The sequence below is a fragment of the Medicago sativa genome, chromosome 4 (genome assembly GCF_051527215.1).
Source record: "Medicago sativa cultivar Bolivia chromosome 4, Bolivia_mono, whole genome shotgun sequence".
Taxonomy (NCBI): Eukaryota; Viridiplantae; Streptophyta; class Magnoliopsida; order Fabales; family Fabaceae; genus Medicago; species Medicago sativa.
Genome location: NC_140752.1, coordinates 2,199,974 through 2,215,485, shown reverse-complemented (window position 1 = coordinate 2,215,485; position 15,512 = coordinate 2,199,974).

Here is a 15,512-nt window from a genome sequence, read left to right as displayed (position 1 = left end):
GAATTGTCACACGCTAAGATTCAATGCAAATCGGCCACATTATGGCCTTCCTAGTAAAAAAGGGTCGAAAACGAGTAATGTCCCAAATTAACAAGGAGATTTTCTTAACCTCCATTTTGGCTGAATTTTTAAAAAATGCAAAAATATCCCATGGAAGTCGTAGCTATGTTGTTTACCTATCCAACGAATTGTCCCATGCTAAGATTCAATACAAACCGGCCACTTTATGGCCTTCCTTACAAAAAAGGGTCGAAAACGAGTAATGTCCTAAATTAACGAGGGTATTTTCTTTACCTGCATTTTGGCTAAATTTTTAAAGAATGCAAAAATATCCCATGGAAGTCGTAGTTATGTTGTTTACCTATCCAACGAATTGTCACACGCTAAGATTCAATGCAAATCGGCCACATTATGGCCTTCCTTGTTAAAAAGGGTCGAAAACGAGTAATGTCCCAAATTAACGAGGAGATTTGCTTAACCTCCATTTTGGCTGAATTTTTAAAAAATGCAAAAATATCCCATGGAAGTCGTAGCTATGTTGTTTACCTATCCAACGAATTGTCACACATTAAGATTCAATGCAAATCGGCCACATTATGGCCTTCCTACTAAAAAAGGGTCCAAAACGAGTAATGTCCCAAATTAACGAGGAGATTTTCTTAACCTCCATTTTGGCTGAATTTTTAGAGAATGCAAAAATATCCCATGGAAGTCGTAGTTATGTTGTTTACCTATCCAACGAATTGTCACATGCTAAGATTCAATACAAATCGGCCACTTTAAGGCCTTCCTAGTAAAAATGGGTCGAAAACGAGTAATGTCCTATATTAACGATGAGATTTTCTTAACCTCCATTTTGGCCGAATTTTTAGAGAATGCAAAAATATCCCATGGAAGTCGTAGTTATGTTGTTTACCTATCCAACGAATTGTCACACGCTAAGATTCAATGCAAATCGGCCACATTATGGCCTTCCTAGTAAAAAAGGGTCGAAAACGAGTAATGTCCCAAATTAACAAGGAGATTTTCTTAACCTCCATTTTGGCTGAATTTTTAAAAAATGCAAAAATATCCCATGGAAGTCGTAGCTATGTTGTTTACCTATCCAACGAATTGTCCCATGCTAAGATTCAATACAAACCGGCCACTTTATGGCCTTCCTTATAAAAAAGGGTCGAAAACGAGTAATGTCCTAAATTAACGAGGAGATTTTCTTAACCTCCATTTTGGCCAAATTTTTAGAGAATGCAAAAATATCCCATGGAAGTCGTAGTTATGTTGTTTACCTATCCAACGAATTGTCACACGCTAAGATTCAATGCAAATCGGCCACATTATGGCCTTCCTAGTAAAAAAGGGTCGAAAACGAGTAATGTCCCAAATTAACAAGGAGATTTTCTTAACCTCCATTTTGGCTGAATTTTTAAAAAATGCAAAAATATCCCATGGAAGTCGTAGCTATGTTGTTTACCTATCCAACGAATTGTCCCATGCTAAGATTCAATACAAACCGGTCACTTTATGGCCTTCCTTATAAAAAAGGGTCGAAAACGAGTAATGTCCTAAATTAACGAGGGGATTTTCTTAACCTCCATTTTGGCTGAATTTTTAGAGAATGCAAAAATATCCCATGGAAGTCGTAGTTATGTTGTTTACCTATCCAACGAATTGTCACATGCTAAGATTCAATACAAATCGGCCACTTTAAGGCCTTCCTAGTAAAAATGGGTCGAAAACGAGTAATGTCCTAAATTAACGAGGAGATTTTCTTAACCTCCATTTTGGCCAAATTTTTAGAGAATGCAAAAATATCCCATGGAAGTCGTAGTTATGTTGTTTACCTATCCAACAAATTGTCACACGCTAAGATTCAATGCAAATCGGCCACATTATGGCCTTCCTACTAAAAAAGGGTCGAAAACGAGTAATGTCCCAAATTAACGAGGATATTTTCTTAACCCCTATTTTGGCTAAATTTTTAGAGAATTCAAAAATGTCCCATGGAAGTCATAGTTATGTTGTTTACCTATCCAACGAATTGTCACACGCTAAGATTCAATGCAAATCGGCCACATTATGGCCTTCCTTGTAAAAAAGGGTCGAAAACGAGTAATGTCCCAAATTAACGAGGAGATTTTCTTAACCTCCATTTTGGCTGAATTTTTAAAAAATGCAAAAATATCCCATGGAAATCGTAGCTATGTTGTTTACCTATCCAACGAATTGTCACACGCTAAGATTCAATGCAAATCGGCCACATTATGGCCTTCCTAGTAAAAAAGGGTCGAAAACGAGTAATGTCCCAAATTAACAAGGAGATTTTCTTAACCTCCATTTTGGCTGAATTTTTAAAAAATGCAAAAATATCCCATGGAAGTCGTAGCTATGTTGTTTACCTATCCAAGGAATTGTCCCATGCTAAGATTCAATACAAACCGGCCACTTTATGGCCTTCCTTACAAAAAAGGGTCGAAAACGAGTAATGTCCTAAATTAACGAGGGGATTTTCTTTACCTCCATTTTGGCTAAATTTTTAGAGAATGCAAAAATATCCCATGGAAGTCATAGTTATGTTGTTTACCTATCCAACGAATTGTCACACGCTAAGATTCAATGCAAATCGGCCACATTATGGCCTTCCTTGTAAAAAAGGGTCGAAAACGAGTAATGTCCCAAATTAACGAGGAGATTTTCTTAACCTCCATTTTGGCTGAATTTTTAAAAAATGCAAAAATATCCCATGGAAGTCATAGCTATGTTGTTTACCTATCCAACGAATTGTCACACGCTAAGATTCAATGCAAATCGGCCACATTATGGCCTTCCTACTAAAAAAGGGTCCAAAACGAGTAATGTCCCAAATTAACGAGGAGATTTTCTTAACCTCCATTTTGGCTGAATTTTTAGAGAATGCAAAAATATCCCATGGAAGTCGTAGTTATGTTGTTTACCTATCCAACGAATTGTCACATGCTAAGATTAAATACAAATCGGCCACTTTAAGGCCTTCCTAGTAAAAATGGGTCGAAAACGAGTAATGTCCTAAATTAACGAGGAGATTTTCTTAACCTCCATTTTGGCCGAATTTTTAGAGAATGCAAAAATATCCCATGGAAGTCGTAGTTATGTTGTTTACCTATCCAACGAATTGTCACACGCTAAGATTCAATGCAAATCGGCCACATTATGGCCTTCCTAGTAAAAAAGGGTCGAAAACGAGTAATGTCCCAAATTAACGAGGATATTTTCTTAACCCCTATTTTGGCTAAATTTTTAGAGAATTCAAAAATGTCCCATGGAAGTCATAGTTATGTTGTTTACCTATCCAACGAATTGTCACACGCTAAGATTCAATGCAAATCGGCCACATTATGGCCTTCCTTGTAAAAAAGGGTCGAAAACGAGTAATGTCCCAAATTAACGAGGAGATTTTCTTAACCTCCATTTTGGCTGAATTTTTAAAAAATGCAAAAATATCCCATGGAAGTCGTAGCTATGTTGTTTACCTATCCAACGAATTGTCACACGCTAAGATTCAATGCAAATCGGCCACATTATGGCCTTCCTAGTAAAAAAGGGTCGAAAACGAGTAATGTCCCAAATTAACAAGGAGATTTTCTTAACCTCCATTTTGGCTGAATTTTTAAAAAATGCAAAAATATCCCATGGAAGTCGTAGCTATGTTGTTTACCTATCCAACGAATTGTCCCATGCTAAGATTCAATACAAACCGGCCACTTTATGGCCTTCCTTACAAAAAAGGGTCGAAAACGAGTAATGTCCTAAATTAACGAGGGGATTTTCTTTACCTCCATTTTGGCTAAATTTTTAGAGAATGCAAAAATATCCCATGGAAGTCATAGTTATGTTGTTTACCTATCCAACGAATTGTCACACGCTAAGATTCAATGCAAATCGGCCACATTATGGCCTTCCTTGTAAAAAAGGGTCGAAAACGAGTAATGTCCCAAATTAACGAGGAGATTTTCTTAACCTCCATTTTGGCTGAATTTTTAAAAAATGCAAAAATATCCCATGGAAGTCATAGCTATGTTGTTTACCTATCCAACGAATTGTCACACGCTAAGATTCAATGCAAATCGGCCACATTATGGCCTTCCTACTAAAAAAGGGTCCAAAACGAGTAATGTCCCAAATTAACGAGGAGATTTTCTTAACCTCCATTTTGGCTGAATTTTTAGAGAATGCAAAAATATCCCATGGAAGTCGTAGATATGTTGTTTACCTATCCAACGAATTGTCACATGCTAAGATTAAATACAAATCGGCCACTTTAAGGCCTTCCTAGTAAAAATGGGTCGAAAACGAGTAATGTCCTAAATTAACGAGGAGATTTTCTTAACCTCCATTTTGGCCGAATTTTTAGAGAATGCAAAAATATCCCATGGAAGTCGTAGTTATGTTGTTTACCTATCCAACGAATTGTCACACGCTAAGATTCAATGCAAATCGGCCACATTATGGCCTTCCTAGTAAAAAAGGGTCGAAAACGAGTAATGTCCCAAATTAACGAGGAGATTTTCTTAACCTCCATTTTGGCTGAATTTTTAGAGAATGCAAAAATATCCCATGGAAGTCGTAGTTATGTTGTTTACCTATCCAACGAATTGTCACACGCTAAGATTCAATGCAAATCGGCCACATTATGGCCTTCCTAGTAAAAAAGGGTCGAAAACGAGTAATGTCCCAAATTAACGAGGATATTTTCTTAACCCCTATTTTGGCTAAATTTTTAGAGAATTCAAAAATGTCCCATGGAAGTCATAGTTATGTTGTTTACCTATCCAACGAATTGTCACACGCTAAGATTCAATGCAAATCGGCCACATTATGGCCTTCCTTGTAAAAAAGGGTCGAAAACGAGTAATGTCCCAAATTAACAAGGAGATTTTCTTAACCTCCATTTTGGCTGAATTTTTAAAAAATGCAAAAATATCCCATGGAAGTCGTAGCTATGTTGTTTACCTATCCAACGAATTGTCCCATGCTAAGATTCAATACAAACCGGCCACTTTATGGCCTTCCTTACAAAAAAGGGTCGAAAACGAGTAATGTCCTAAATTAACGAGGGGATTTTCTTTACCTCCATTTTGGCTAAATTTTTAGAGAATGCAAAAATATCCCATGGAAGTCATAGTTATGTTGTTTACCTATCCAACGAATTGTCACACGCTAAGATTCAATGCAAATCGGCCACATTATGGCCTTCCTTGTAAAAAAGGGTCGAAAACGAGTAATGTCCCAAATTAACGAGGAGATTTTCTTAACCTCCATTTTGGCTGAATTTTTAAAAAATGCAAAAATATCCCATGGAAGTCATAGCTATGTTGTTTACCTATCCAACGAATTGTCACACGCTAAGATTCAATGCAAATCGGCCACATTATGGCCTTCCTACTAAAAAAGGGTCCAAAACGAGTAATGTCCCAAATTAACGAGGAGATTTTCTTAACCTCCATTTTGGCTGAATTTTCAGAGAATGCAAAAATATCCCATGGAAGTCGTAGTTATGTTGTTTACCTATCCAACGAATTGTCACACGCTAAGATTCAATGCAAATCGGCCACATTATGGCCTTCCTACTAAAAAAGGGTCCAAAACGAGTAATGTCCCAAATTAACGAGGAGATTTTCTTAACCTCCATTTTGGCTGAATTTTTAAAAAATGCAAAAATATCCCATGGAAGTCGTAGCTATGTTGTTTACCTATCCAACGAATTGTCCCATGCTAAGATTCAATACAAACCGGTCACTTTATGGCCTTCCTTATAAAAAAGGGTCGAAAACGAGTAATGTCCTAAATTAACGAGGGGATTTTCTTAACCTCCATTTTGGCTGAATTTTTAGAGAATGCAAAAATATCCCATGGAAGTCGTAGTTATGTTGTTTACCTATCCAACGAATTGTCACATGCTAAGATTAAATACAAATCGGCCACTTTAAGGCCTTCCTAGTAAAAATGGGTCGAAAACGAGTAATGTCCTAAATTAACGAGGAGATTTTCTTAACCTCCATTTTGGCCGAATTTTTAGAGAATGCAAAAATATCCCATGGAAGTCGTAGTTATGTTGTTTACCTATCCAACGAATTGTCACACGCTAAGATTCAATGCAAATCGGCCACATTATGGCCTTCCTAGTAAAAAAGGGTCGAAAACGAGTAATGTCCCAAATTAACGAGGAGATTTTCTTAACCTCCATTTTGGCTGAATTTTTAGAGAATGCAAAAATATCCCATGGAAGTCGTAGTTATGTTGTTTACCTATCCAACGAATTGTCACACGCTAAGATTCAATGCAAATCGGCCACATTATGGCCTTCCTAGTAAAAAAGGGTCGAAAACGAGTAATGTCCCAAATTAACAAGGAGATTTTCTTAACCTCCATTTTGGCTGAATTTTTAAAAAATGCAAAAATATCCCATGGAAGTCGTAGCTATGTTGTTTACCTATCCAACGAATTGTCCCATGCTAAGATTCAATACAAACCGGCCACTTTATGGCCTTCCTTATAAAAAAGGGTCGAAAACAAGTAATGTCCCAAATTAACAAGGAGATTTTCTTAACCTCCATTTTGGCTGAATTTTTAAAAAATGCAAAAATATCCCATGGAAGTCGTAGCTATGTTGTTTACCTATCCAACGAATTGTCCCATGCTAAGATTCAATAGAAACCGGCCACTTTATGGCCTTCCTTATAAAAAAGGGTCGAAAACGAGTAATGTCCTAAATTAACGAGGGGATTTTCTTAACCTCCATTTTGGCTAAATTTTTAGAGAATGCAAAAATATCCCATGGAAGTCGTAGTTATGTTGTTTACCTATCCAACGAATTGTCACACGCTAAGATTCAATGCAAATCGGCCACATTATGGCCTTCCTAGTAAAAAAGGGTCGAAAACGAGTAATGTCCCAAATCAACGAGGAGATTTTCTTAACCTCCATTTTGGCTGAATTTTTAGAGAATGCAAAAATATCCCATGGAAGTCGTAGTTATGTTGTTTACCTATCCAACGAATTGTCACACGCTAAGATTCAATGCAAATCGGCCACACTATGGCCTTCCTACTAAAAAAGGGTCCAAAACGAGTAATGTCCCAAATTAACGAGGAGATTTTCTTAACCTCCATTTTGGCTGAATTTTTAGAGAATGCAAAAATATCCCATGGAAGTCGTAGTTATGTTGTTTACCTATCCAACGAATTGTCACACGCTAAGATTCAATGCAAATGGGCCACATTATGGCCTTCCTACTAAAAAAGGGTCCAAAACGAGTAATGTCCCAAATTAACGAGGAGATTTTCTTAACCTCCATTTTGTCCAAATTTTTAGAGAATGCAAAAATATCCCATGGAAGTCGTAGTTATGTTGTTTACCTATCCAACAAATTGTCACACGCTAAGATTCAATGCAAATCGGCCACATTATGGCCTTCCTAGTAAAAAAGGGTCGAAAACGAGTAATGTCCCAAATTAACAAGGAGATTTTCTTAACCTCCATTTTGGCTGAATTTTTAAAAAATGCAAAAATATCCCACGGAAGTCGTAGCTATGTTGTTTACCTATCCAACGAATTGTCCCATGCTAAGATTCAATACAAACCGGCCACTTTATGGCCTTCCTTATAAAAAAGGGTCGAAAACGAGTAATGTCCTAAATTAACGAGGGGATTTTCTTAACCTCCATTTTGGCTGAATTTTTAGAAAATGCAAAAATATCCCATGGAAGTCGTAGTTATGTTGTTTACCTATCCAACGAATTGTCACATGCTAAGATTCAATACAAATCGGCCACTTTAAGGCCTTCCTAATAAAAATGGGTCGAAAACGAGTAATGTCCTAAATTAATGAGGAGATTTTCTTAACCTCCATTTTGGCCAAATTTTTAGAGAATGCAAAAATATCCCATGGAAGTCGTAGTTATGTTGTTTACCTATCCAACAAATTGTCACACGCTAAGATTCAATGCAAATCGGCCACATTATGGCCTTCCTAGTAAAAAAGGGTCGAAAACGAGTAATGTCCCAAATTAACGAGGAGATTTTCTTAACCTCCATTTTGGCTGAATTTTTAGAGAATGCAAAAATATCCCATGGAAGTCGTAGTTATGTTGTTTACCTATCCAACGAATTGTCACACGCTAAGATTCAATGCAAATCGGCCACATTATGGCCTTCCTACTAAAAAAGGGTCCAAAACGAGTAATGTCCCAAATTAACGAGGAGATTTTCTTAACCTCCATTTTGGCTGAATTTTTAGAGAATGCAAAAATATCCCATGGAAGTCGTAGTTATGTTGTTTACCTATCCAACGAATTGTCACACGCTAAGATTCAATGCAAATGGGCCACATTATGGCCTTCCTACTAAAAAAGGGTCCAAAACGAGTAATGTCCCAAATTAACGAGGAGATTTTCTTAACCTCCATTTTGTCCAAATTTTTAGAGAATGCAAAAATATCCCATGGAAGTCGTAGTTATGTTGTTTACCTATCCAACGAATTGTCACACGCTAAGATTCAATGCAAATCGGCCACATTATGGCCTTCCTAGTAAAAAAGGGTCGAAAACGAGTAATGTCCCAAATTAACAAGGAGATTTTCTTAACCTCCATTTTGGCTGAATTTTTAGAGAATGCAAAAATATCCCATGGAAGTCGTAGTTATGTTGTTTACCTATCCAACGAATTGTCACACGCTAAGATTCAATGCAAATCGGCCACATTATGGCCTTCCTAGTAAAAAAGGGTCGAAAACGAGTAATGTCCCAAATTAACAAGGAGATTTTCTTAACCTCCATTTTGGCTGAATTTTTAAAAAATGCAAAAATATCCCATGGAAGTCGTAGCTATGTTGTTTACCTATCCAACGAATTGTCCCATGCTAAGATTCAATACAAACCGGCCACTTTATGGCCTTCCTTATAAAAAAGGGTCGAAAACAAGTAATGTCCCAAATTAACAAGGAGATTTTCTTAACCTCCATTTTGGCTGAATTTTTAAAAAATGCAAAAATATCCCATGGAAGTCGTAGCTATGTTGTTTACCTATCCAACGAATTGTCCCATGCTAAGATTCAATAGAAACCGGCCACTTTATGGCCTTCCTTATAAAAAAGGGTCGAAAACGAGTAATGTCCTAAATTAACGAGGGGATTTTCTTAACCTCCATTTTGGCTAAATTTTTAGAGAATGCAAAAATATCCCATGGAAGTCGTAGTTATGTTGTTTACCTATCCAACGAATTGTCACACGCTAAGATTCAATGCAAATCGGCCACATTATGGCCTTCCTAGTAAAAAAGGGTCGAAAACGAGTAATGTCCCAAATTAACGAGGAGATTTTCTTAACCTCCATTTTGGCTGAATTTTTAGAGAATGCAAAAATATCCCATGGAAGTCGTAGTTATGTTGTTTACCTATCCAACGAATTGTCACACGCTAAGATTCAATGCAAATCGGCCACATTATGGCCTTCCTACTAAAAAAGGGTCCAAAACGAGTAATGTCCCAAATTAACGAGGAGATTTTCTTAACCTCCATTTTGGCTGAATTTTTAGAGAATGCAAAAATATCCCATGGAAGTCGTAGTTATGTTGTTTACCTATCCAACGAATTGTCACACGCTAAGATTCAATGCAAATGGGCCACATTATGGCCTTCCTACTAAAAAAGGGTCCAAAACGAGTAATGTCCCAAATTAACGAGGAGATTTTCTTAACCTCCATTTTGTCCAAATTTTTAGAGAATGCAAAAATATCCCATGGAAGTCGTAGTTATGTTGTTTACCTATCCAACGAATTGTCACACGCTAAGATTCAATGCAAATCGGCCACATTATGGCCTTCCTAGTAAAAAAGGGTCGAAAACGAGTAATGTCCCAAATTAACAAGGAGATTTTCTTAACCTCCATTTTGGCTGAATTTTTAAAAAATGCAAAAATATCCCATGGAAGTCGTAGCTATGTTGTTTACCTATCCAACGAATTGTCCCATGCTAAGATTCAATACAAACCGGCCACTTTATGGCCTTCCTTATAAAAAAGGGTCGAAAACGAGTAATGTCCTAAATTAACGAGGGGATTTTCTTAACCTCCATTTTGGCTGAATTTTTAGAAAATGCAAAAATATCCCATGGAAGTCGTAGTTATGTTGTTTACCTATCCAACGAATTGTCACATGCTAAGATTCAATACAAATCGGCCACTTTAAGGCCTTCCTAATAAAAATGGGTCGAAAACGAGTAATGTCCTAAATTAATGAGGAGATTTTCTTAACCTCCATTTTGGCCAAATTTTTAGAGAATGCAAAAATATCCCATGGAAGTCGTAGTTATGTTGTTTACCTATCCAACAAATTGTCACACGCTAAGATTCAATGCAAATCGGCCACATTATGGCCCTCCTAGTAAAAAAGGGTCGAAAACGAGTAATGTCCCAAATTAACGAGGAGATTTTCTTAACCTCCATTTTGGCTGAATTTTTAGAGAATGCAAAAATATCCCATGGAAGTCGTAGTTATGTTGTTTACCTATCCAACGAATTGTCACACGCTAAGATTCAATGCAAATCGGCCACATTATGGCCTTCCTACTAAAAAAGGGTCTAAAACGAGTAATGTCCCAAATTAACGAGGAGATTTTCTTAACCTCCATTTTGGCTGAATTTTTAGAGAATGCAAAAATATCCCATGGAAGTCGTAGTTATGTTGTTTACCTATCCAACGAATTGTCACACGCTAAGATTCAATGCAAATGGGCCACATTATGGCCTTCCTACTAAAAAAGGGTCCAAAACGAGTAATGTCCCAAATTAACGAGGAGATTTTCTTAACCTCCATTTTGTCCAAATTTTTAGAGAATGCAAAAATATCCCATGGAAGTCGTAGTTATGTTGTTTACCTATCCAACGAATTGTCACACGCTAAGATTCAATGCAAATCGGCCACATTATGGCCTTCCTAGTAAAAAAGGGTCGAAAACGAGTAATGTCCCAAATTAACAAGGAGATTTTCTTAACCTCCATTTTGGCTGAATTTTTAAAAAATGCAAAAATATCCCATGGAAGTCGTAGCTATGTTGTTTACCTATCCAACGAATTGTCCCATGCTAAGATTCAATACAAACCGGCCACTTTATGGCCTTCCTTATAAAAAAGGGTCGAAAACGAGTAATGTCCTAAATTAACGAGGGGATTTTCTTAACCTCCATTTTGGCTGAATTTTTAGAAAATGCAAAAATATCCCATGGAAGTCGTAGTTATGTTGTTTACCTATCCAACGAATTGTCACATGCTAAGATTCAATACAAATCGGCCACTTTAAGGCCTTCCTAATAAAAATGGGTCGAAAACAAGTAATGTCCTAAATTAACGAGGAGATTTTCTTAACCTCCATTTTGGCCAAATTTTTAGAGAATGCAAAAATATCCCATGGAAGTCGTAGTTATGTTGTTTACCTATCCAACAAATTGTCACACGCTAAGATTCAATGCAAATCGGCCACATTATGGCCTTCCTAGTAAAAAAGGGTCGAAAACGAGTAATGTCCCAAATTAACGAGGAGATTTTCTTAACCTCCATTTTGGCTGAATTTTTAGAGAATGCAAAAATATCCCATGGAAGTCGTAGTTATGTTGTTTACCTATCCAACGAATTGTCACACGCTAAGATTCAATGCAAATCGGCCACATTATGGCCTTCCTACTAAAAAAGGGTCCAAAACGAGTAATGTCCCAAATTAACGAGGAGATTTTCTTAACCTCCATTTTGGCTGAATTTTTAGAGAATGCAAAAATATCCCATGGAAGTCGTAGTTATGTTGTTTACCTATCCAACGAATTGTCACACGCTAAGATTCAATGCAAATGGGCCACATTATGGCCTTCCTACTAAAAAAGGGTCCAAAACGAGTAATGTCCCAAATTAACGAGGAGATTTTCTTAACCTCCATTTTGTCCAAATTTTTAGAGAATGCAAAAATATCCCATGGAAGTCGTAGTTATGTTGTTTACCTATCCAACGAATTGTCCCATGCTAAGATTCAATACAAACCGGCCACTTTATGGCCTTCCTTATAAAAAAGGGTCGAAAACGAGTAATGTCCTAAATTAACGAGGGGATTTTCTTAACCTCCATTTTGGCTGAATTTTTAGAAAATGCAAAAATATCCCATGGAAGTCGTAGTTATGTTGTTTACCTATCCAACGAATTGTCACACGCTAAGATTCAATGCAAATCGGCCACATTATGGCCTTCCTAGTAAAAAAGGGTCGAAAACGAGTAATGTCCCAAATTAACAAGGAGATTTTCTTAACCTCCATTTTGGCTGAATTTTTAAAAAATGCAAAAATATCCCATGGAAGTCGTAGCTATGTTGTTTACCTATCCAACGAATTGTCCCATGCTAAGATTCAATACAAACCGGCCACTTTATGGCCTTCCTTATAAAAAAGGGTCGAAAACGAGTAATGTCCTAAATTAACGAGGGGATTTTCTTAACCTCCATTTTGGCTGAATTTTTAGAAAATGCAAAAATATCCCATGGAAGTCGTAGTTATGTTGTTTACCTATCCAACGAATTGTCACATGCTAAGATTCAATACAAATCGGCCACTTTAAGGCCTTCCTAATAAAAATGGGTCGAAAACAAGTAATGTCCTAAATTAACGAGGAGATTTTCTTAACCTCCATTTTGGCCAAATTTTTAGAGAATGCAAAAATATCCCATGGAAGTCGTAGTTATGTTGTTTACCTATCCAACAAATTGTCACACGCTAAGATTCAATGCAAATCGGCCACATTATGGCCTTCCTAGTAAAAAAGGGTCGAAAACGAGTAATGTCCCAAATTAACGAGGAGATTTTCTTAACCTCCATTTTGGCTGAATTTTTAGAGAATGCAAAAATATCCCATGGAAGTCGTAGTTATGTTGTTTACCTATCCAACGAATTGTCACACGCTAAGATTCAATGCAAATCGGCCACATTATGGCCTTCCTACTAAAAAAGGGTCCAAAACGAGTAATGTCCCAAATTAACGAGGAGATTTTCTTAACCTCCATTTTGGCTGAATTTTTAGAGAATGCAAAAATATCCCATGGAAGTCGTAGTTATGTTGTTTACCTATCCAACGAATTGTCACACGCTAAGATTCAATGCAAATGGGCCACATTATGGCCTTCCTACTAAAAAAGGGTCCAAAACGAGTAATGTCCCAAATTAACGAGGAGATTTTCTTAACCTCCATTTTGTCCAAATTTTTAGAGAATGCAAAAATATCCCATGGAAGTCGTAGTTATGTTGTTTACCTATCCAACGAATTGTCACACGCTAAGATTCAATGGAAATCGGCCACATTATGGCCTTCCTAGTAAAAAAGGGTCAAAAACGAGTAATGTCCCAAATTAACAAGGAGATTTTCTTAACCTCCATTTTGGCTGAATTTTTAAAAAATGCAAAAATATCCCATGGAAGTCGTAGCTATGTTGTTTACCTATCCAACGAATTGTCCCATGCTAAGATTCAATACAAACCGGCCACTTTATGGCCTTCCTTATAAAAAAGGGTCGAAAACGAGTAATGTCCTAAATTAACGAGGGGATTTTCTTAACCTCCATTTTGGCTGAATTTTTAGAAAATGCAAAAATATCCCATGGAAGTCGTAGTTATGTTGTTTACCTATCCAACGAATTGTCACATGCTAAGATTCAATACAAATCGGCCACTTTAAGGCCTTCCTAATAAAAATGGGTCGAAAACGAGTAATGTCCTAAATTAACGAGGAGATTTTCTTAACCTCCATTTTGGCCAAATTTTTAGAGAATGCAAAAATATCCCATGGAAGTCGTAGTTATGTTGTTTACCTATCCAACAAATTGTCACACGCTAAGATTCAATGCAAATCGGCCACATTATGGCCTTCCTAGTAAAAAAGGGTCGAAAACGAGTAATGTCCCAAATTAACGAGGAGATTTTCTTAACCTCCATTTTGGCTGAATTTTTAGAGAATGCAAAAATATCCCATGGAAGTCGTAGTTATGTTGTTTACCTATCCAACGAATTGTCACACGCTAAGATTCAATGCAAATCGGCCACATTATGGCCTTCCTACTAAAAAAGGGTCCAAAACGAGTAATGTCCCAAATTAACGAGGAGATTTTCTTAACCTCCATTTTGGCTGAATTTTTAGAGAATGCAAAAATATCCCATGGAAGTCGTAGTTATGTTGTTTACCTATCCAACGAATTGTCACACGCTAAGATTCAATGCAAATGGGCCACATTATGGCCTTCCTACTAAAAAAGGGTCCAAAACGAGTAATGTCCCAAATTAACGAGGAGATTTTCTTAACCTCCATTTTGTCCAAATTTTTAGAGAATGCAAAAATATCCCATGGAAGTCGTAGTTATGTTGTTTACCTATCCAACGAATTGTCACACGCTAAGATTCAATGGAAATCGGCCACATTATGGCCTTCCTAGTAAAAAAGGGTCAAAAACGAGTAATGTCCCAAATTAACAAGGAGATTTTCTTAACCTCCATTTTGGCTGAATTTTTAAAAAATGCAAAAATATCCCATGGAAGTCGTAGCTATGTTGTTTACCTATCCAACGAATTGTCCCATGCTAAGATTCAATACAAACCGGCCACTTTATGGCCTTCCTTATAAAAAAGGGTCGAAAACGAGTAATGTCCTAAATTAACGAGGGGATTTTCTTAACCTCCATTTTGGCTGAATTTTTAGAAAATGCAAAAATATCCCATGGAAGTCGTAGTTATGTTGTTTACCTATCCAACGAATTGTCACATGCTAAGATTCAATACAAATCGGCCACTTTAAGGCCTTCCTAATAAAAATGGGTCGAAAACGAGTAATGTCCTAAATTAACGAGGAGATTTTCTTAACCTCCATTTTGGCCAAATTTTTAGAGAATGCAAAAATATCCCATGGAAGTCGTAGTTATGTTGTTTACCTATCCAACAAATTGTCACACGCTAAGATTCAATGCAAATCGGCCACATTATGGCCTTCCTAGTAAAAAAGGGTCGAAAACGAGTAATGTCCCAAATTAACGAGGAGATTTTCTTAACCTCCATTTTGGCTGAATTTTTAGAGAATGCAAAAATATCCCATGGAAGTCGTAGTTATGTTGTTTACCTATCCAACGAATTGTCACACGCTAAGATTCAATGCAAATCGGCCACATTATGGCCTTCCTACTAAAAAAGGGTCCAAAACGAGTAATGTCCCAAATTAACGAGGAGATTTTCTTAACCTCCATTTTGGCTGAATTTTTAGAGAATGCAAAAATATCCCATGGAAGTCGTAGTTATGTTGTTTACCTATCCAACGAATTGTCACACGCTAAGATTCAATGCAAATGGGCCACATTATGGCCTTCCTACTAAAAAAGGGTCCAAAACGAGTAATGTCCCAAATTAACGAGGAGATTTTCTTAACCTCCATTTTGTCCAAATTTTTAGAGAATGCAAAAATATCCCATGGAAG